This window comes from Conger conger, chromosome 7, assembly GCF_963514075.1.
Source record: "Conger conger chromosome 7, fConCon1.1, whole genome shotgun sequence".
NCBI classification, from domain to species: Eukaryota; Metazoa; Chordata; class Actinopteri; order Anguilliformes; family Congridae; genus Conger; species Conger conger.
Window position 1 is genome coordinate 64,874,107 of NC_083766.1, and position 20,429 is coordinate 64,894,535.

The window sequence follows — 20,429 nt, forward strand, 5'->3', positions numbered from 1 at the left end:
CGCGAGTCCGCGATTTTGCGAGTGTTCGCGAGTCCGCGATGTCGGGAGCGTTCGCGAGAACGCGATTTTGGGAGTCTTCGCGAGTCCGCGATTTCGGGAGTGTTCGCGATTCCGCGATTTCGCGAGTGTTCGCGAGTCCGCGATTTCGCGAGTCCGCGATTTCGGGAGCGTTCGCGAGTCCGCGATTTTGCGAGTGTTCGCGAGTCCGCGATTTCGGGAGCGTTCGCTAGTCCCCGATTTCGGGAGTGTTCGCGACTCTGCGATTTCGGGAGTGTTCCCGATTGTTCGCGAGTCCGCGATTTCGGGAGTGTTCGCGAGTCCGCGATTTCTCGGGTGTTCGCGAGTCCGCGATTTCGCGATTGTTCGCGTGTCCGCGATTTCGGGAGTGTTCGCGAGTCCGCGATTTCGCGAGTCCGCGATTTCGGGAGTGTTCGCGAGTCCGCGATTTTACGAGTGTTCGCGAGTCCGCGATTTTACGAGTGTTCGCGAGTCCGCGATTTCGGGAGTGTCCGCGAGTCCGCGATTTCGCGGGTGTTCGCGAGTCCGCGAGTGTCCGCGAGTCCGCGATTTCGCAAGTGTTCGCGAGTCCGCGAGTGTCCGCGAGTCCGCGATTTCGCGGGTGTTCGCGAGTCCGCGGTTTCGGGAGTGTTCGCGATTCCGCGATTTCGCGAGTGTTTGCGAGTATGCGAGTCCGCGAGCATTCGCGAGTCCGCGATTTCGCGGGTGTTCGCGAGTCCGCGATTTCGCGGGTGTTCGCGAGTCCGCGATTTCGGGAATGTTCACGAGTCCGCGATTTCGCGAGTCCGCGATTTCGGGAGTGTTCGCGAGTCCGCGATTTTGCGAGTGTTCGCGAGTCCGCGATGTCGGGAGTGTTCGCGAGTCCGCGATGTCGGGAGCGTTCGCGAGAACGCGATTTTGGGAGTCTTCGCGAGTCCGCGATTTCGGGAGTGTTCGCGATTCCGCGATTTCGCGAGTGTTCGCGAGTCCGCGAGTGTTCGCGAGTCCGCGATTTCGCGAGTCCGCGATTTCGGGAGCGTTCGCGAGTCCGCGATTTTGCGAGTGTTCGCGAGTCCGCGATTTCGGGAGCGTTCGCTAGTCCCCGATTTCGGGAGTGTTCGCGACTCCGCGATTTCGGGAGTGTTCCCGATTGTTCGCGAGTCCGCGATTTCGCGATTGTTCGCGTGTCCGCGATTTCGGGAGTGTTCGCGAGTCCGCGATTTCGCGAGTCCGCGATTTCGGGAGTGTTCGCGAGTCCGCGATTTTACGAGTGTTCGCGAGTCCGCGATTTTACGAGTGTTCGCGAGTCCGCGATTTCGGGAGTGTCCGCGAGTCCGCGATTTCGCGGGTGTTCGCGAGTCCACGATTTCGGGAGTGTTAGCGAGTCCGCGATTTCGGGAGTTTTCGCGAGTCCGCGATTTCGCGAGTGTTCGCGAGTCCGCGAGTGTCCGCGCGTCCGCGATTTCGGGAGTGTTCGCGAGTCCGCGATTTCGCGAGTTTTCGCGAGTCCGCGATTTCGCGATTTCGGGAGCGTTCGCTAGTCCCCGATTTCGGGAGTGTTCGCGAGTCCGCGATTTTGCGATTGTTCGCGAGTCCGCGATTTCGGAAGCGTTCGCGAGAACGCGATTTTGGGGGTCTTCGCGAGTCCGCGATTTCGGGAGTGTTCGCGATTCCGCGATTTCGCGAATGTTCCCGAGTCCGCGAGTCCGCGATTTCGGGAGCGTTCGCTAGTCCCCGATTTCGGGAGTGTTCGCGAGTCCGCGATTTTGCGAGTTTTCCCGAGTCCGCGATTTCGCGAATGTTCGCGAGTCCGCGATTTCGCGGGTGTTCGCGAGTCCGCGATTTCGGGAGTGTTCGCGAGTCCGCGATTTCGCGGGTGTTCGCGAGTCCGGGATTTCGCGGGTGTTCGCGAGTCGGCGATTTCGGGAGTGTTCACGAGTCCGCGATTTCGCGAGTCCGCGATTTCGGGAGTGATCGCGAGTCCGCGATTTCGGGAGTGTTCGCGATTGTTCGCGAGTCCGCGATTTCGGGAGTGTTCGCGAGTCCGCGATTTCGCGAGTGTTCGCGAGTCCGCGAGTGTCCGCGAGTCCGCGATTTCGCGGGTGTTCGCGAGTCCTCGATTTCGGGAGTGTTAACGTGTCCGCGATTTCGGGAGTGTTCGCGAGTCCACGATTTCGGGAGTGTACGCGAGTCCGCGATTTCGCAGGTGTTCGCGAGTCCGCGATTTCGGGAGTGTTCACGAGTCCGCGATTTCGCGAGTCCGCGATTTCGGGAGTGTTCGCGAGTCCGCGATTTTACGAGTGTTCGCGAGTCCGCGATTTTACGAGTGTTCGCGAGTCCGCGATTTCGCGGGTGTTTGTGAGTCCGCGATTTCGGGAGAGTTCGCGATTGTTCGCGATTTCGCGATTCGCGATTCGCGAGTCCGCGATTTTACGAGTGTTCGCGAGTCCGCGATTTCGCGGGTGTTTGCGAGTCCGCGATTTCGGGAGAGTTCGCGATTGTTCGCGATTTCGCGATTGTTCGCGAGTCCGCGATTTCGGGAGCGTTCGCTAGTCCCCGATTTCGGGAGTGTTCGCGAGTCCGCGATTTTGCGAGTTTTCCCGAGTCCGCGATTTCGCGAATGTTCGCGAGTCCGCGATTTCGCGGGTGTTCGCGAGTCCGCGATTTCGGGAGTGTTCGCGAGTACGCGATTTCGCGGGTGTTCGCGAGTCCGGGATTTCGCGGGTGTTCGCGAGTCGGCGATTTCGGGAGTGTTCACGAGTCCGCGATTTCGCGAGCCCTCGATTTCGGGAGTGATCGCGAGTCCGCGATTTCGGGAGTGTTCGCGATTGTTCGCGAGTCCGCGATTTCGGGAGTGTTCGCGAGTCCGCGATTTCGCGAGTGTTCGCGAGTCCGCGAGTGTCCGCGAGTCCGCGATTTCGCGGGTGTTCGCGAGTCCTCGATTTCGGGAGTGTTAACGTGTCCGCGATTTCGGGAGTGTTCGCGAGTCCGCGATTTCGGGAGTGTACGCGAGTCCGCGATTTCGCAGGTGTTCGCGAGTCCGCGATTTCGGGAGTGTTCACGAGTCCGCGATTTCGCGAGTCCGCGATTTCGGGAGTGTTCGCGAGTCCGCGATTTTACGAGTGTTCGCGAGTCCGCGATTTTACGAGTGTTCGCGAGTCCGCGATTTCGCGGGTGTTTGCGAGTCCGCGATTTCGGGAGAGTTCGCGATTGTTCGCGATTTCGCGATTGTTCGCGAGTCCGCGATTTCGGGAGTGTTCGCGAGTCCGCGATTTCGCGAGTGTTTGCGAGTACGCGAGTCCGCGATTTCGCGGGTGTTCGCGAGTCCGCGATTTCGGGAGTGTTCGCGAGTCCGCGATTTCGGGAGTGTTCGCGAGTCCGCGATCTCGCGAGTATTTGCGAGTACGCGAGTCCGCGATTTCGCGAGTCCGCGGGTGTTAGCGAGTCCGCGATTTCGGGAGTTTTCGCGAGTCCGCGATTTCGCGAGTGTTCGCGAGTCCGCGAGTGTCCGCGCGTCCGCGATTTCGGGAGTGTTCGCGAGTCCGCGATTTCGCGAGTGTTCGCGAGTCCGCGATTTCGCGATTTCGGGAGCGTTCGCTAGTCCCCGATTTCGGGAGTGTTCGCGAGTCCGCGATTTTGCGAGTGTTCGCGAGTCCGCGATTTCGGAAGCGTTCGCGAGAACGCGATTTTGGGAGTCTTCGCGAGTCCGCGATTTCGGGAGTCTTCGCGATTCCGCGATTTCGCGAATGTTCCCGAGTCCGCGAGTCCGCGATTTCGGGAGCGTTCGCTAGTCCCCGATTTCGGGAGTGTTCGCGAGTCCGCGATTTTGCGAGTTTTCCCGAGTCCGCGATTTCGCGAATGTTCGCGAGTCCGCGATTTCGCGGGTGTTCGCGAGTCCGCGATTTCGGGAGTGTTCGCGAGTCCGCGATTTCGCGTGTCCGCGATTTCGGGAGTGTTCGCGAGTCCGCGATTTCGGGAGTGTTCGCGAGTCCGCGATTTCGGGAGTGTACGCGAGTCCGCGATTTCGCAGCTGTTCGCGAGTCCGCGATTTCGGGAGTGTTCACGAGTCCGCGATTTCGCGAGTCCGCGATTTCGGGAGTGTTCGCGAGTCCGCGATTTTACGAATGTTCGCGAGTCCGCGATTTTACGAGTGTTCGCGAGTCCGCGATTTCGCGGGTGTTTGCGAGTCCGCGATTTCGGGAGAGTTCGCGATTGTTCGCGATTTCGCGATTGTTCGCGAGTCCGCGATTTCGGGAGCGTTCGCTAGTCCCCGATTTCGGGAGTGTTCGCGAGTCCGCGATTTTGCGAGTTTTCCCGAGTCCGCGATTTCGCGAATGTTCGCGAGTCCGCGATTTCGCGGGTGTTCGCGAGTCCGCGATTTCGGGAGTGTTCGCGAGTCCACGATTTCGCGGGTGTTCGCGAGTCCGGGATTTCGCGGGTGTTCGCGAGTCGGCGATTTCGGGAGTGTTCACGAGTCCGCGATTTCGCGAGCCCTCGATTTCGGGAGTGATCGCGAGTCCGCGATTTCGGGAGTGTTCGCGATTGTTCGCGAGTCCGCGATTTCGGGAGTGTTCGCGAGTCCGCGATTTCGCGAGTGTTCGCGAGTCCGCGAGTGTCCGCGAGTCCGCGATTTCGCGGGTGTTCGCGAGTCCTCGATTTCGGGAGTGTTAACGTGTCCGCGATTTCGGGAGTGTTCGCGAGTCCGCGATTTCGGGAGTGTACGCGAGTCCGCGATTTCGCAGGTGTTCGCGAGTCCGCGATTTCGGGAGTGTTCACGAGTCCGCGATTTCGCGAGTCCGCGATTTCGGGAGTGTTCGCGAGTCCGCGATTTTACGAGTGTTCGCGAGTCCGCGATTTTACGAGTGTTCGCGAGTCCGCGATTTCGCGGGTGTTTGCGAGTCCGCGATTTCGGGAGAGTTCGCGATTGTTCGCGATTTCGCGATTGTTCGCGAGTCTGCGATTTCGGGAGTGTTCGCGAGTCCGCGATTTCGCGAGTGTTTGCGAGTACGCGAGTCCGCGATTTCGCGGGTGTTCGCGAGTCCGCGATTTCGGGAGTGTTCGCGAGTCCGCGATTTCGGGAGTGTTCGCGAGTCCGCGATCTCGCGAGTATTTGCGAGTACGCGAGTCCGCGATTTCGCGAGTCCGCGGGTGTTAGCGAGTCCGCGATTTCGGGAGTTTTCGCGAGTCCGCGATTTCGCGAGTGTTCGCGAGTCCGCGAGTGTCCGCGCGTCCGCGATTTCGGGAGTGTTCGCGAGTCCGCGATTTCGCGAGTGTTCGCGAGTCCGCGATTTCGCGATTTCGGGAGCGTTCGCTAGTCCCCGATTTCGGGAGTGTTCGCGAGTCCGCGATTTTGCGAGTGTTCGCGAGTCCGCGATTTCGGAAGCGTTCGCGAGAACGCGATTTTGGGAGTCTTCGCGAGTCCGCGATTTCGGGAGTGTTCGCGAGTCCGCGATTTTGCGAGTTTTCCCGAGTCCGCGATTTCGCGAATGTTCGCGAGTCCGCGATTTCGCGGGTGTTCGCGAGTCCGCGATTTCGGGAGTGTTCGCGAGTCCACGATTTCGCGGGTGTTCGCGAGTCCGGGATTTCGCGGGTGTTCGCGAGTCGGCGATTTCGGGAGTGTTCACGAGTCCGCGATTTCGCGAGCCCTCGATTTCGGGAGTGATCGCGAGTCCGCGATTTCGGGAGTGTTCGCGATTGTTCGCGAGTCCGCGATTTCGGGAGTGTTCGCGAGTCCGCGATTTCGCGAGTGTTCGCGAGTCCGCGAGTGTCCGCGAGTCCGCGATTTCGCGGGTGTTCGCGAGTCCTCGATTTCGGGAGTGTTAACGTGTCCGCGATTTCGGGAGTGTTCGCGAGTCCGCGATTTCGGGAGTGTACGCGAGTCCGCGATTTCGCAGGTGTTCGCGAGTCCGCGATTTCGGGAGTGTTCACGAGTCCGCGATTTCGCGAGTCCGCGATTTCGGGAGTGTTCGCGAGTCCGCGATTTTACGAGTGTTCGCGAGTCCGCGATTTTACGAGTGTTCGCGAGTCCGCGATTTCGCGGGTGTTTGCGAGTCCGCGATTTCGGGAGAGTTCGCGATTGTTCGCGATTTCGCGATTGTTCGCGAGTCTGCGATTTCGGGAGTGTTCGCGAGTCCGCGATTTCGCGAGTGTTTGCGAGTACGCGAGTCCGCGATTTCGCGGGTGTTCGCGAGTCCGCGATTTCGGGAGTGTTCGCGAGTCCGCGATTTCGGGAGTGTTCGCGAGTCCGCGATCTCGCGAGTATTTGCGAGTACGCGAGTCCGCGATTTCGCGAGTCCGCGGGTGTTAGCGAGTCCGCGATTTCGGGAGTTTTCGCGAGTCCGCGATTTCGCGAGTGTTCGCGAGTCCGCGAGTGTCCGCGCGTCCGCGATTTCGGGAGTGTTCGCGAGTCCGCGATTTCGCGAGTGTTCGCGAGTCCGCGATTTCGCGATTTCGGGAGCGTTCGCTAGTCCCCGATTTCGGGAGTGTTCGCGAGTCCGCGATTTTGCGAGTGTTCGCGAGTCCGCGATTTCGGAAGCGTTCGCGAGAACGCGATTTTGGGAGTCTTCGCGAGTCCGCGATTTCGGGAGTCTTCGCGATTCCGCGATTTCGCGAATGTTCCCGAGTCCGCGAGTCCGCGATTTCGGGAGCTTTCGCTAGTCCCCGATTTCGGGAGTGTTCGCGAGTCCGCGATTTTGCGAGTTTTCCCGAGTCCGCGATTTCGCGAATGTTCGCGAGTCCGCGATTTCGCGGGTGTTCGCGAGTCCGCGATTTCGGGAGTGTTCGCGAGTCCGCGATTTCGCGGGTGTTCGCGAGTCCGGGATTTCGCGGGTGTTCGCGAGTCGGCGATTTCGGGAGTGTTCACGAGTCCGCGATTTCGCGTGTCCGCGATTTCGGGAGTGTTCGCGAGTCCGCGATTTCGGGAGTGTTCGCGAGTCCGCGATTTCGGGAGTTTACGCGAGTCCGCGATTTCGCAGGTGTTCGCGAGTCCGCGATTTCGGGAGTGTTCACGAGTCCGCGATTTCGCGAGTCCGCGATTTCGGGAGTGTTCGCGAGTCCGCGATTTTACGAGTGTTCGCGAGTCCGCGATTTTACGAGTGTTCGCGAGTCCGCGATTTCGCGGGTGTTTGCGAGTCCGCGATTTCGGGAGAGTTCGCGATTGTTCGCGATTTCGCGATTGTTCGCGAGTCCGCGATTTCGGGAGCGATCGCTAGTCCCCGATTTCGGGAGTGTTCGCGAGTCCGCGATTTTGCGAGTTTTCCCGAGTCCGCGATTTCGCGAATGTTCGCGAGTCCGCGATTTCGCGGGTGTTCGCGAGTCCGCGATTTCGGGAGTGTTCGCGAGTCCGCGATTTCGCGGGTGTTCGCGAGTCCGGGATTTCGCGGGTGTTCGCGAGTCGGCGATTTCGGGAGTGTTCACGAGTCCGCGATTTCGCGAGCCCTCGATTTCGGGAGTGATCGCGAGTCCGCGATTTCGGGAGTGTTCGCGATTGTTCGCGAGTCCGCGATTTCGGGAGTGTTCGCGAGTCCGCGATTTCGCGAGTGTTCGCGAGTCCGCGAGTGTCCGCGAGTCCGCGATTTCGCGGGTGTTCGCGAGTCCTCGATTTCGGGAGTGTTAACGTGTCCGCGATTTCGGGAGTGTTCGCGAGTCCGCGATTTCGGGAGTGTACGCGAGTCCGCGATTTCGCAGGTGTTCGCGAGTCCGCGATTTCGGGAGTGTTCACGAGTCCGCGATTTCGCGAGTCCGCGATTTCGGGAGTGTTCGCGAGTCCGCGATTTTACGAGTGTTCGCGAGTCCGCGATTTTACGAGTGTTCGCGAGTCCGCGATTTCGCGGGTGTTTGCGAGTCCGCGATTTCGGGAGAGTTCGCGATTGTTCGCGATTTCGCGATTGTTCGCGAGTCCGCGATTTCGGGAGTGTTCGCGAGTCCGCGATTTCGCGAGTGTTTGCGAGTACGCGAGTCCGCGATTTCGCGGGTGTTCGCGAGTCCGCGATTTCGGGAGTGTTCGCGAGTCCGCGATTTCGGGAGTGTTCGCGAGTCCGCGATCTCGCGAGTATTTGCGAGTACGCGAGTCCGCGATTTCGCGAGTCCGCGGGTGTTAGCGAGTCCGCGATTTCGGGAGTTTTCGCGAGTCCGCGATTTCGCGAGTGTTCGCGAGTCCGCGAGTGTCCGCGCGTCCGCGATTTCGGGAGTGTTCGCGAGTCCGCGATTTTGCGAGTGTTCGCGAGTCCGCGATTTCGGAAGCGTTCGCGAGAACGCGATTTTGGGAGTCTTCGCGAGTCCGCGATTTCGGGAGTCTTCGCGATTCCGCGATTTCGCGAATGTTCCCGAGTCCGCGAGTCCGCGATTTCGGGAGCTTTCGCTAGTCCCCGATTTCGGGAGTGTTCGCGAGTCCGCGATTTTGCGAGTTTTCCCGAGTCCGCGATTTCGGGAGTGTTCGCGAGTCCGCGATTTTGCGAGTGTTCGCGAGTCCGCGATTTCGGAAGCGTTCGCGAGAACGCGATTTTGGGAGTCTTCGCGAGTCCGCGATTTCGGGAGTCTTCGCGATTCCGCGATTTCGCGAATGTTCCCGAGTCCGCGAGTCCGCGATTTCGGGAGCTTTCGCTAGTCCCCGATTTCGGGAGTGTTCGCGAGTCCGCGATTTTGCGAGTTTTCCCGAGTCCGCGATTTCGCGAATGTTCGCGAGTCCGCGATTTCGCGGGTGTTCGCGAGTCCGCGATTTCGGGAGTGTTCGCGAGTCCGCGATTTCGCGGGTGTTCGCGAGTCCGGGATTTCGCGGGTGTTCGCGAGTCGGCGATTTCGGGAGTGTTCACGAGTCCGCGATTTCGCGTGTCCGCGATTTCGGGAGTGTTCGCGAGTCCGCGATTTCGGGAGTGTTCGCGAGTCCGCGATTTCGGGAGTGTACGCGAGTCCGCGATTTCGCAGGTGTTCGCGAGTCCGCGATTTCGGGAGTGTTCACGAGTCCGCGATTTCGCGAGTCCGCGATTTCGGGAGTGTTCGCGAGTCCGCGATTTTACGAGTGTTCGCGAGTCCGCGATTTTACGAGTGTTCGCGAGTCCGCGATTTCGCGGGTGTTTGCGAGTCCGCGATTTCGGGAGAGTTCGCGATTGTTCGCGATTTCGCGATTGTTCGCGAGTCCGCGATTTCGGGAGTGTTCGCGAGTCCGCGATTTCGCGAGTGTTTGCGAGTACGCGATTTTGCGAGTGTTCGCGAGTCCGCGATTTCGGAAGCGTTCGCGAGAACGCGATTTTGGGAGTCTTCGCGAGTCCGCGATTTCGAGAGTCTTCGCGATTCCGCGATTTCGCGAATGTTCCCGAGTCCGCGAGTCCGCGATTTCGGGAGTGTTCGCGAGTCCGCGATTTCGGGAGTGTACGCGAGTCCGCGATTTCGCAGGTGTTCGCGAGTCCGCGATTTCGGGAGTGTTCACGAGTCCGCGATTTCGCGAGTCCGCGATTTCGGGAGTGTTCGCGAGTCCGCGATTTTACGAGTGTTCGCGAGTCCGCGATTTTACGAGTGTTCGCGAGTCCGCGATTTCGCGGGTGTTTGCGAGTCCGCGATTTCGGGAGAGTTCGCGATTGTTCGCGATTTCGCGATTGTTCGCGAGTCCGCGATTTCGGGAGTGTTCGCGAGTCCGCGATTTCGCGAGTGTTTGCGAGTACGCGAGTCCGCGATTTCGCGAGTGTTCGCGAGTCCGCGATTTCGGGAGTGTTTGCGACACCGCGATTTCGCGAGTGTTCCCGAGTCCGCGAGTGTCCGCGAGTCCGCGATTTCGCGGGTGTTCGCGAGTCCGCGATTTCGGGAGTTTTCGCGAGTCCGCGATTTCGGGAGTTTTCGCGAGTCCGCGATTTCGCGAGTGTCCGCGCGTCCGCGATTTCGGGAGTGTTCGCGAGTCCGCGATTTCGCGAGTGTTCGCGAGTCCGCGATTTCGGGAGTGTTCGCGAGTCCGCGATTTCGCGATTTCGGGAGTGTTCGCGAGTCCGCGATTTTGCGAGTTTTCCCGAGTCCGCGATTTCGCGAATGTTCGCGAGTCCGCGATTTCGCGGGTGTTCGCGAGTCCGCGATTTCGGGAGTGTTCGCGAGTCCGCGATTTCGCGGGTGTTCGCGAGTCCGGGATTTCGCGGGTGTTCGCGAGTCGGCGATTTCGGGAGTGTTCACGAGTCCGCGATTTCGCGAGTCCGCGATTTCGGGAGTGATCGCGAGTCCGCGATTTCGGGAGTGTTCGCGATTGTTCGCGAGTCCGCGATTTCGGGAGTGTTCGCGAGTCTGCGATTTCGCGAGTGTTCGCGAGTCCGCGAGTGTCCGCGCTTCCGCGATTTCGGGAGTGTTCGCGAGTCCGCGATTTCGCGAGTGTTCGCGAGTCCGCGATTTCGCGATTTCGGGAGCGTTCGCTAGTCCCCGATTTCGGGAGTGTTCGCGAGTCCGCGATTTTGCGAGTGTTCGCGAGTCCGCGATTTCGGAAGCGTTCGCGAGAACGCGATTTTGGGAGTCTTCGCGAGTCCGCGATTTCGAGAGTCTTCGCGATTCCGCGATTTCGCGAATGTTCCCGAGTCCGCGAGTCCGCGATTTCGGGAGCGTTCGCTAGTCCCCGATTTCGGGAGTGTTCGCGAGTCCGCGATTTTGCGAGTTTTCCCGAGTCCGCGATTTCGCGAATGTTCGCGAGTCCGCGATTTCGCGGGTGTTCGCGAGTCCGCGATTTCGGGAGTGTTCGCGAGTCCGCGATTTCGCGGGTGTTCGCGAGTCCGGGATTTCGCGGGTGTTCGCGAGTCGGCGATTTCGGGAGTGTTCACGAGTCCGCGATTTCGCGTGTCCGCGATTTCGGGAGTGTTCGCGAGTCCGCGATTTCGGGAGTGTTCGCGAGTCCGCGATTTCGGGAGTGTACGCGAGTCCGCGATTACGCAGGTGTTCGCGAGTCCGCGATTTCGGGAGTGTTCACGAGTCCGCGATTTCGCGAGTCCGCGATTTCGGGAGTGTTCGCGAGTCCGCGATTTTACGAGTGTTCGCGAGTCCGCGATTTTACGAGTGTTCGCGAGTCCGCGATTTCGCGGGTGTTTGCGAGTCCGCGATTTCGCGGTTGTTTGCGAGTCCGCGATTTCGGGAGTGTTTGCGAGTACGCGAGTCCGCGATTTCGCGAGTGTTCGCGAGTCCGCGATTTCGGGAGTGTTTGCGACACCGCGATTTCGCGAGTGTTCCCGAGTCCGCGAGTGTCCGCGAGTCCGCGATTTCGCGGGTGTTCGCGAGTCCGCGATTTCGGGAGTTTTCGCGAGTCCGCGATTTCGCGAGTGTTCGCGAGTCCGCGAGTGTCCGCTCGTCCGCGATTTCGGGAGTGTTCGCGAGTCCGCGATTTCGCGAGTGTTCGCGAGTCCGCGATTTCGTGAGTGTTCGCGAGTCCGCGATTTCGCGATTTCGGGAGTGTTCGCGAGTCCGCGATTTTACGAGTGTTCGCGAGTCCGCGATTTTACGAGTGTTCGCTAGTCCGCGATTTCGGGAGTGTTCGCGAGTCCGCGATTTCGCGAGTATTTGCGAGTACGCGAGTCCGCGATTTCGCGAGTCCGCGATTTCGCGGGTGTTCGCGAGTCCGCGATTTCGGGAGTGTTCGCGAGTCCGCGATTTCGCGGGTGTTCGCGAGTCCGGGATTTCGCGGGTGTTCGCGAGTCGGCGATTTCGGGAGTGTTCACGAGTCCGCGATTTCGCGAGTCCGCGATTTCGGGAGTGATCGCGAGTCCGCGATTTCGGGAGTGTTCGCGATTGTTCGCGAGTCCGCGATTTCGGGAGTGTTCGCGAGTCCGCGATTTCGCGAGTGTTCGCGAGTCCGCGAGTGTCCGCGAGTCCGCGATTTCGCGGGTGTTCGCGAGTCCTCGATTTCGCGGGTGTTCGCGAGTCCGGGATTTCGCGGGTGTTCGCGAGTCGGCGATTTCGGGAGTGTTCACGAGTCCGCGATTTCGCGAGTCCGCGATTTCGGGAGTGATCGCGAGTCCGCGATTTCGGGAGTGTTCGCGAGTATTTGCGAGTACGCGAGTCCGCGATTTCGCGAGTCCGCGATTTCGCGGGTGTTCGCGAGTCCGCGATTTCGCGGGTGTTCGCGAGTCCGGGATTTCGCGGGTGTTCGCGAGTCGGCGATTTCGGGAGTGTTCACGAGTCCGCGATTTCGCGAGTCCGCGATTTCGGGAGTGATCGCGAGTCCGCGATTTCGGGAGTGTTCGCGAGTATTTGCGAGTACGCGAGTCCGCGATTTCGCGAGTCCGCGATTTCGCGGGTGTTCGCGAGTCCGGGATTTCGCGGGTGTTCGCGAGTCGGCGATTTCGGGAGTGTTCACGAGTCCGCGATTTCGCGAGTCCGCGATTTCGGGAGTGATCGCGAGTCCGCGATTTCGGGAGTGTTCGCGATTGTTCGCGAGTCCGCGATTTCGGGAGTGTTCGCGAGTCCGCGATTTCGCGAGTGTTCGCGAGTCCGCGATTTCGCGGGTGTTCGCGAGTCCTCGATTTCGGGAGTGTTCGCGTGTCCGCGATTTCGGGAGTATTTGCGAGTACGCGAGTCCGCGATTTCGCGAGTCCGCGGGTGTTAGCGAGTCCGCGATTTCGGGAGTTTTCGCGAGTCCGCGATTTCGCGAGTGTTCGCGAGTCCGCGATTTCGGGAGTGTTCGCGAGTCCGCGATTTCGCGAGTGTTTGCGAGTACGCGAGTCCGCGATTTCTCGAGTGTTCGCGAGTCCGCGATTTCGTGAGTGTTTGCGACACCGCGATTTCGCGAGTGTTCCCGAGTCCGCGAGTGTCCGCGAGTCCGCGATTTCGCGGGTGTTCGCGAGTCCGCGATTTCGGGAGTGTTCCCGAGTCCGCGATTTTACGAGTGTTCGCGAGTCCGCGATTTTACGAGTGTTCGCGAGTCCGCGATTTCGGGAGTGTTCGCGAGTCCGCGATTTCGCGAGTGTTTGCGAGTACGCGAGTCCGCGATTTCTCGAGTGTTCGCGAGTCCGCGATTTCGTGAGTGTTTGCGACACCGCGATTTCGCGAGTGTTCCCGAGTCCGCGAGTGTCCGCGAGTCCGCGATTTCGCGGGTGTTCGCGAGTCCGCGATTTCGGGAGTGTTCGCGAGTCCGCGATTTTACGAGTGTTCGCGAGTCCGCGATTTTACGAGTGTTCGCGAGTCCGCGATTTCGGGAGTGTTCGCGAGTCCGCGATTTCGCGAGTATTTGCGAGTACGCGAGTCCGCGATTTCGCGAGTCCGCGATTTCGCGGGTGTTCGCGAGTCCGCGATTTTGCGAGTTTTCCCGAGTCCGCGATTTCGCGAATGTTGGCGATTCCGCGATTTCGCAAGTGTTCGCGAGTCCGCGAGTGTCCGCGAGTCCGCGATTTCGCGGGTGTTCGCGAGTCCGCGGTTTCGGGAGTGTTCGCGATTCCGCGATTTCGCGAGTGTTTGCGAGTATGCGAGTCCGCGAGCATTCGCGAGTCCGCGATTTCGCGGGTGTTCGCGAGTCCGCGATTTCGCGGGTGTTCGCGAGTCCGCGATTTCGGGAATGTTCACGAGTCCGCGATTTCGCGAGTCCGCGATTTCGGGAGTGATCGCGAGTCCGCGATTTCGGGAGTGTTCGCGATTCCGCGATTTCGCGAGTGTTCGCGAGTCCGCGATTTCGCGAGTCCGCGATTTCGGGAGCGTTCGCGAGTCCGCGATTTTGCGAGTGTTCGCGAGTCCGCGATTTCGGGAGCGTTCGCTAGTCCCCGATTTCGGGAGTGTTCGCGACTCCGCGATTTCGGGAGTGTTCCCGATTGTTCGCGAGTCCGCGATTTTGGGAGTCTTCGCGAGTCCGCGATTTCGGGAGTGTTCGCGATTCCGCGATTTCGCGAGTGTTCGCGAGTCCGCGATTTCGCGAGTCCGCGATTTCGGGAGCGTTCGCGAGTCCGCGATTTTGCGAGTGTTCGCGAGTCCGCGATTTCGGGAGCGTTCGCTAGTCCCCGATTTCGGGAGTGTTCGCGACTCCGCGATTTCGGGAGTGTTCCCGATTGTTCGCGAGTCCGCGATTTCGGGAGTGTTCGCGAGTCCGCGATTTCTCGGGTGTTCGCGAGTCCGCGATTTCGCGATTGTTCGCGTGTCCGCGATTTCGGGAGTGTTCGCGATTCCGCGATTTCGCGAATGTTCCCCTGTCCGCGAGTCCGCGATTTCGGGAGCGTTCGCTAGTCCCCGATTTCGGGAGTCCGCGATTTTGCGAGTTTTCCCGAGTCCGCGATTTCGCGAATGTTCGCGACTCCGCGATTTCGCGGGTGTTCGCGAGTCCGCGATTTCGGGAGTGTTCGCGATTCCGCGATTTCGCGAATGTTCCCGAGTCCGCGAGTCCGCGATTTCGGGAGCGTTCGCTAGTCCCCGATTTCGGGAGTGTTCGCGAGTCCGCGATTTTGCGAGTTTTCCCGAGTCCGCGATTTCGCGAATGTTCGCGAGTCCGCGATTTCGCGGGTGTTCGCGAGTCCGCGATTTCGGGAGTGTTCGCGAGTCCGCGATTTCGCGGGTGTTCGCGAGTCCGGGATTTCGCGGGTGTTCGCGAGTCGGCGATTTCGGGAGTGTTCACGAGTCCGCGATTTCGCGAGTCCGCGATTTCGGGAGTGATCGCGAGTCCGCGATTTCGGGAGTGTTCGCGATTGTTCGCGAGTCCGCGATTTCGGGAGTGTTCGCGAGTCTGCGATTTCGCGAGTGTTCGCGAGTCCGCGAGTGTCCGCGAATCCGCGATTTCGCGGGTGTTCGCGAGTCCTCGATTTCGGGAGTGTTCGCGTGTCCGCGATTTCGGGAGTGTTCGCGAGTCCGCGATTTCGGGAGTGTACGCGAGTCCGCGATTTCGCAGGTGTTCGCGAGTCCGCGATTTCGGGAGTGTTCACGAGTCCGCGATTTCGCGAGTCCGCGATTTCGGGAGTGTTCGCGAGTCCGCGATTTTACGAGTGTTCGCGAGTCCGCGATTTTACGAGTGTTCGCGAGTCCGCGATTTCGCGGGTGTTTGCGAGTCCGCGATTTCGGGAGAGTTCGCGATTGTTCGCGTTTTCGCGATTGTTCGCGAGTCCGCGATTTCGGGAGTGTTCGCGAGTCCGCGATTTCGCGAGTGTTTGCGAGTACGCGAGTCCGCGATTTCGCGGGTGTTCGCGAGTCCGCGATTTCGGGAGTGTTCGCGAGTCCGCGATTTCGGGAGTGTTCGCGAGTCCGCGATCTCGCGAGTATTTGCGAGTACGCGAGTCCGCGATTTCGCGAGTCCGCGGGTGTTAGCGAGTCCGCGATTTCGGGAGTTTTCGCGAGTCCGCGATTTCGCGAGTGTTCGCGAGTCCGCGAGTGTCCGCGCTTCCGCGATTTCGGGAGTGTTCGCGAGTCCGCGATTTCGCGAGTGTTCGCGAGTCCGCGATTTCGCGATTTCGGGAGCGTTCGCGAGTCCGCGAGTGTCCGCGAGTCCGCGATTTCGCGGGTGTTCGCGAGTCCTCGATTTCGGGAGTGTTCGTGTGTCCGCGATTTCGGGAGTGTTCGCGAGTCCGCGATTTCGGGAGTGTACGCGAGTCCGCGATTTCGCAGGTGTTCGCGAGTCCGCGATTTCGGGAGTGTTCACGAGTCCGCGATTTCGCGAGTCCGCGATTTCGGGAGTGTTCGCGAGTCCGCGATTTTACGAGTGTTCGCGAGTCCGCGATTTTACGAGTGTTCGCGAGTCCGCGATTTCGCGGGTGTTTGCGAGTCCGCGATTTCGGGAGAGTTCGCGATTGTTCGCGTTTTCGCGATTGTTCGCGAGTCCGCGATTTCGGGAGTGTTCCCGAGTCCGCGAGTGTCCGCGAGTCCGCGATTTCGCGGGTGTTCGCGAGTCCGCGATTTCGGGAGTGTTCGCGAGTCCGCGATTTTACGAGTGTTCCCGAGTCCGCGATTTTACGAGTGTTCGCGAGTCCGCGATTTCGGGAGTGTTCGCGAGTCCGCGATTTCGCGAGTGTTTGCGAGTACGCGAGTCCGCGATTTCTCGAGTGTTCGCGAGTCCGCGATTTCGTGAGTGTTTGCGACACCGCGATTTCGCGAGTGTTCCCGAGTCCGCGAGTGTCCGCGAGTCCGCGATTTCGCGGGTGTTCGCGAGTCCGCGATTTCGGGAGTGTTCACGAGTCCGCGATTTTACGAGTGTTCGCGAGTCCGCGATTTTACGAGTGTTCGCGAGTCCGCGATTTCGGGAGTGTTCGCGAGTCCGCGATTTCGCGAGTATTTGCGAGTACGCGAGTCCGCGATTTCGCGAGTCCGCGATTTCGCGGGTGTTCGCGAGTCCGCGATTTTGCGAGTTTTCCCGAGTCCGCGATTTCGCGAATGTTGGCGATTCCGCGATTTCGCGGGTGTTCGCGATTCCGCGATTTCGGGAGTTTTCGCGAGTCCGCGATTTCGCAAGTGTTCGCGAGTCCGCGAGTGTCCGCGAGTCCGCGATTTCGCGGGTGTTCGCGAATCCGCGGTTTCGGGAGTGTTCGCGATTCCGCGATTTCGCGAGTGTTTGCGAGTATGCGAGTCCGCGAGCATTCGCGAGTCCGCGATTTCGCGGGTGTTCGCGAGTCCGCGATTTCGCGGGTGTTCGCGAGTCCGCGATTTCGGGAATGTTCACGAGTCCGCGATTTCGCGAGTCCGCGATTTCGGGAGTGTTCGCGAGTCCGCGATTTTGCGAGTGTTCGCGAGTCCGCGATGTCGGGAGCGTTCGCGAGAACGCGATTTTGGGAGTCTTCGCGAGTCCGCGATTTCGGGAGTGTTCGCGATTCCGCGATTTCGCGAGTGTTCGCGAGTCCGCGATTTCGCGAGTCCGCGATTTCGGGAGCGTTCGCGAGTCCGCGATTTTGCGAGTGTTCGCGAGTCCGCGATTTCGGGAGCGTTCGCTAGTCCCCGATTTCGGGAGTGTTCGCGACTCTGCGATTTCGGGAGTGTTCCCGATTGTTCGCGAGTCCGCGATTTCGGGAGTGTTCGCGAGTCCGCGATTTCTCGGGTGTTCGCGAGTCCGCGATTTCGCGATTGTTCGCGTGTCCGCGATTTCGGGAGTGTTCGCGAGTCCGCGATTTCGCGAGTCCGCGATTTCGGGAGTGTTCGCGAGTCCGCGATTTTACGAGTGTTCGCGAGTCCGCGATTTTACGAGTGTTCGCGAGTCCGCGATTTCGGGAGTGTCCGCGAGTCCGCGATTTCGCGGGTGTTCGCGAGTCCGCGAGTGTCCGCGAGTCCGCGATTTCGCAAGTGTTCGCGAGTCCGCGAGTGTCCGCGAGTCCGCGATTTCGCGGGTGTTCGCGAGTCCGCGGTTTCGGGAGTGTTCGCGATTCCGCGATTTCGCGAGTGTTTGCGAGTATGCGAGTCCGCGAGCATTCGCGAGTCCGCGATTTCGCGGGTGTTCGCGAGTCCGCGATTTCGCGGGTGTTCGCGAGTCCGCGATTTCGGGAATGTTCACGAGTCCGCGATTTCGCGAGTCCGCGATTTCGGGAGTGTTCGCGAGTCCGCGATTTTGCGAGTGTTCGCGAGTCCGCGATGTCGGGAGCGTTCGCGAGAACGCGATTTTGGGAGTCTTCGCGAGTCCGCGATTTCGGGAGTGTTCGCGATTCCGCGATTTCGCGAGTGTTCGCGAGTCCGCGAGTGTTCGCGAGTCCGCGATTTCGCGAGTCCGCGATTTCGGGAGCGTTCGCGAGTCCGCGATTTTGCGAGTGTTCGCGAGTCCGCGATTTCGGGAGCGTTCGCTAGTCCCCGATTTCGGGAGTGTTCGCGACTCCGCGATTTCGGGAGTGTTCCCGATTGTTCGCGAGTCCGCGATTTCGCGATTGTTCGCGTGTCCGCGATTTCGGGAGTGTTCGCGAGTCCGCGATTTCGCGAGTCCGCGATTTCGGGAGTGTTCGCGAGTCCGCGATTTTACGAGTGTTCGCGAGTCCGCGATTTTACGAGTGTTCGCGAGTCCGCGATTTCGGGAGTGTCCGCGAGTCCGCGATTTCGCGGGTGTTCGCGAGTCCACGATTTCGGGAGTGTTAGCGAGTCCGCGATTTCGGGAGTTTTCGCGAGTCCGCGATTTCGCGAGTGTTCGCGAGTCCGCGAGTGTCCGCGCGTCCGCGATTTCGGGAGTGTTCGCGAGTCCGCGATTTCGCGAGTTTTCGCGAGTCCGCGATTTCGCGATTTCGGGAGCGTTCGCTAGTCCCCGATTTCGGGAGTGTTCGCGAGTCCGCGATTTTGCGATTGTTCGCGAGTCCGCGATTTCGGAAGCGTTCGCGAGAACGCGATTTTGGGGGTCTTCGCGAGTCCGCGATTTCGGGAGTGTTCGCGATTCCGCGATTTCGCGAATGTTCCCGAGTCCGCGAGTCCGCGATTTCGGGAGCGTTCGCTAGTCCCCGATTTCGGGAGTGTTCGCGAGTCCGCGATTTTGCGAGTTTTCCCGAGTCCGCGATTTCGCGAATGTTCGCGAGTCCGCGATTTCGCGGGTGTTCGCGAGTCCGCGATTTCGGGAGTGTTCGCGAGTCCGCGATTTCGCGGGTGTTCGCGAGTCCGGGATTTCGCGGGTGTTCGCGAGTCGGCGATTTCGGGAGTGTTCACGAGTCCGCGATTTCGCGAGTCCGCGATTTCGGGAGTGATCGCGAGTCCGCGATTTCGGGAGTGTTCGCGATTGTTCGCGAGTCCGCGATTTCGGGAGTGTTCGCGAGTCCGCGATTTCGCGAGTGTTCGCGAGTCCGCGAGTGTCCGCGAGTCCGCGATTTCGCGGGTGTTCGCGAGTCCTCGATTTCGGGAGTGTTAACGTGTCCGCGATTTCGGGAGTGTTCGCGAGTCCACGATTTCGGGAGTGTACGCGAGTCCGCGATTTCGCAGGTGTTCGCGAGTCCGCGATTTCGGGAGTGTTCACGAGTCCGCGATTTCGCGAGTCCGCGATTTCGGGAGTGTTCGCGAGTCCGCGATTTTACGAGTGTTCGCGAGTCCGCGATTTTACGAGTGTTCGCGAGTCCGCGATTTCGCGGGTGTTTGTGAGTCCGCGATTTCGGGAGAGTTCGCGATTGTTCGCGATTTCGCGATTCGCGATTCGCGAGTCCGCGATTTTACGAGTGTTCGCGAGTCCGCGATTTCGCGGGTGTTTGCGAGTCCGCGATTTCGGGAGAGTTCGCGATTGTTCGCGATTTCGCGATTGTTCGCGAGTCCGCGATTTCGGGAGCGTTCGCTAGTCCCCGATTTCGGGAGTGTTCGCGAGTCCGCGATTTTGCGAGTTTTCCCGAGTCCGCGATTTCGCGAATGTTCGCGAGTCCGCGATTTCGCGGGTGTTCGCGAGTCCGCGATTTCGGGAGTGTTCGCGAGTACGCGATTTCGCGGGTGTTCGCGAGTCCGGGATTTCGCGGGTGTTCGCGAGTCGGCGATTTCGGGAGTGTTCACGAGTCCGCGATTTCGCGAGCCCTCGATTTCGGGAGTGATCGCGAGTCCGCGATTTCGGGAGTGTTCGCGATTGTTCGCGAGTCCGCGATTTCGGGAGTGTTCGCGAGTCCGCGATTTCGCGAGTGTTCGCGAGTCCGCGAGTGTCCGCGAGTCCGCGATTTCGCGGGTGTTCGCGAGTCCTCGATTTCGGGAGTGTTAACGTGTCCGCGATTTCGGGAGTGTTCGCGAGTCCGCGATTTCGGGAGTGTACGCGAGTCCGCGATTTCGCAGGTGTTCGCGAGTCCGCGATTTCGGGAGTGTTCACGAGTCCGCGATTTCGCGAGTCCGCGATTTCGGGAGTGTTCGCGAGTCCGCGATTTTACGAGTGTTCGCGAGTCCGCGATTTTACGAGTGTTCGCGAGTCCGCGATTTCGCGGGTGTTTGCGAGTCCGCGATTTCGGGAGAGTTCGCGATTGTTCGCGATTTCGCGATTGTTCGCGAGTCCGCGATTTCGGGAGTGTTCGCGAGTCCGCGATTTCGCGAGTGTTTGCGAGTACGCGAGTCCGCGATTTCGCGGGTGTTCGCGAGTCCGCGATTTCGGGAGTGTTCGCGAGTCCGCGATTTCGGGAGTGTTCGCGAGTCCGCGATCTCGCGAGTATTTGCGAGTACGCGAGTCCGCGATTTCGCGAGTCCGCGGGTGTTAGCGAGTCCGCGATTTCGGGAGTTTTCGCGAGTCCGCGATTTCGCGAGTGTTCGCGAGTCCGCGAGTGTCCGCGCGTCCGCGATTTCGGGAGTGTTCGCGAGTCCGCGATTTCGCGAGTGTTCGCGAGTCCGCGATTTCGCGATTTCGGGAGCGTTCGCTAGTCCCCGATTTCGGGAGTGTTCGCGAGTCCGCGATTTTGCGAGTGTTCGCGAGTCCGCGATTTCGGAAGCGTTCGCGAGAACGCGATTTTGGGAGTCTTCGCGAGTCCGCGATTTCGGGAGTCTTCGCGATTCCGCGATTTCGCGAATGTTCCCGAGTCCGCGAGTCCGCGATTTCGGGAGCGTTCGCTAGTCCCCGATTTCGGGAGTGTTCGCGAGTCCGCGATTTTGCGAGTTTTCCCGAGTCC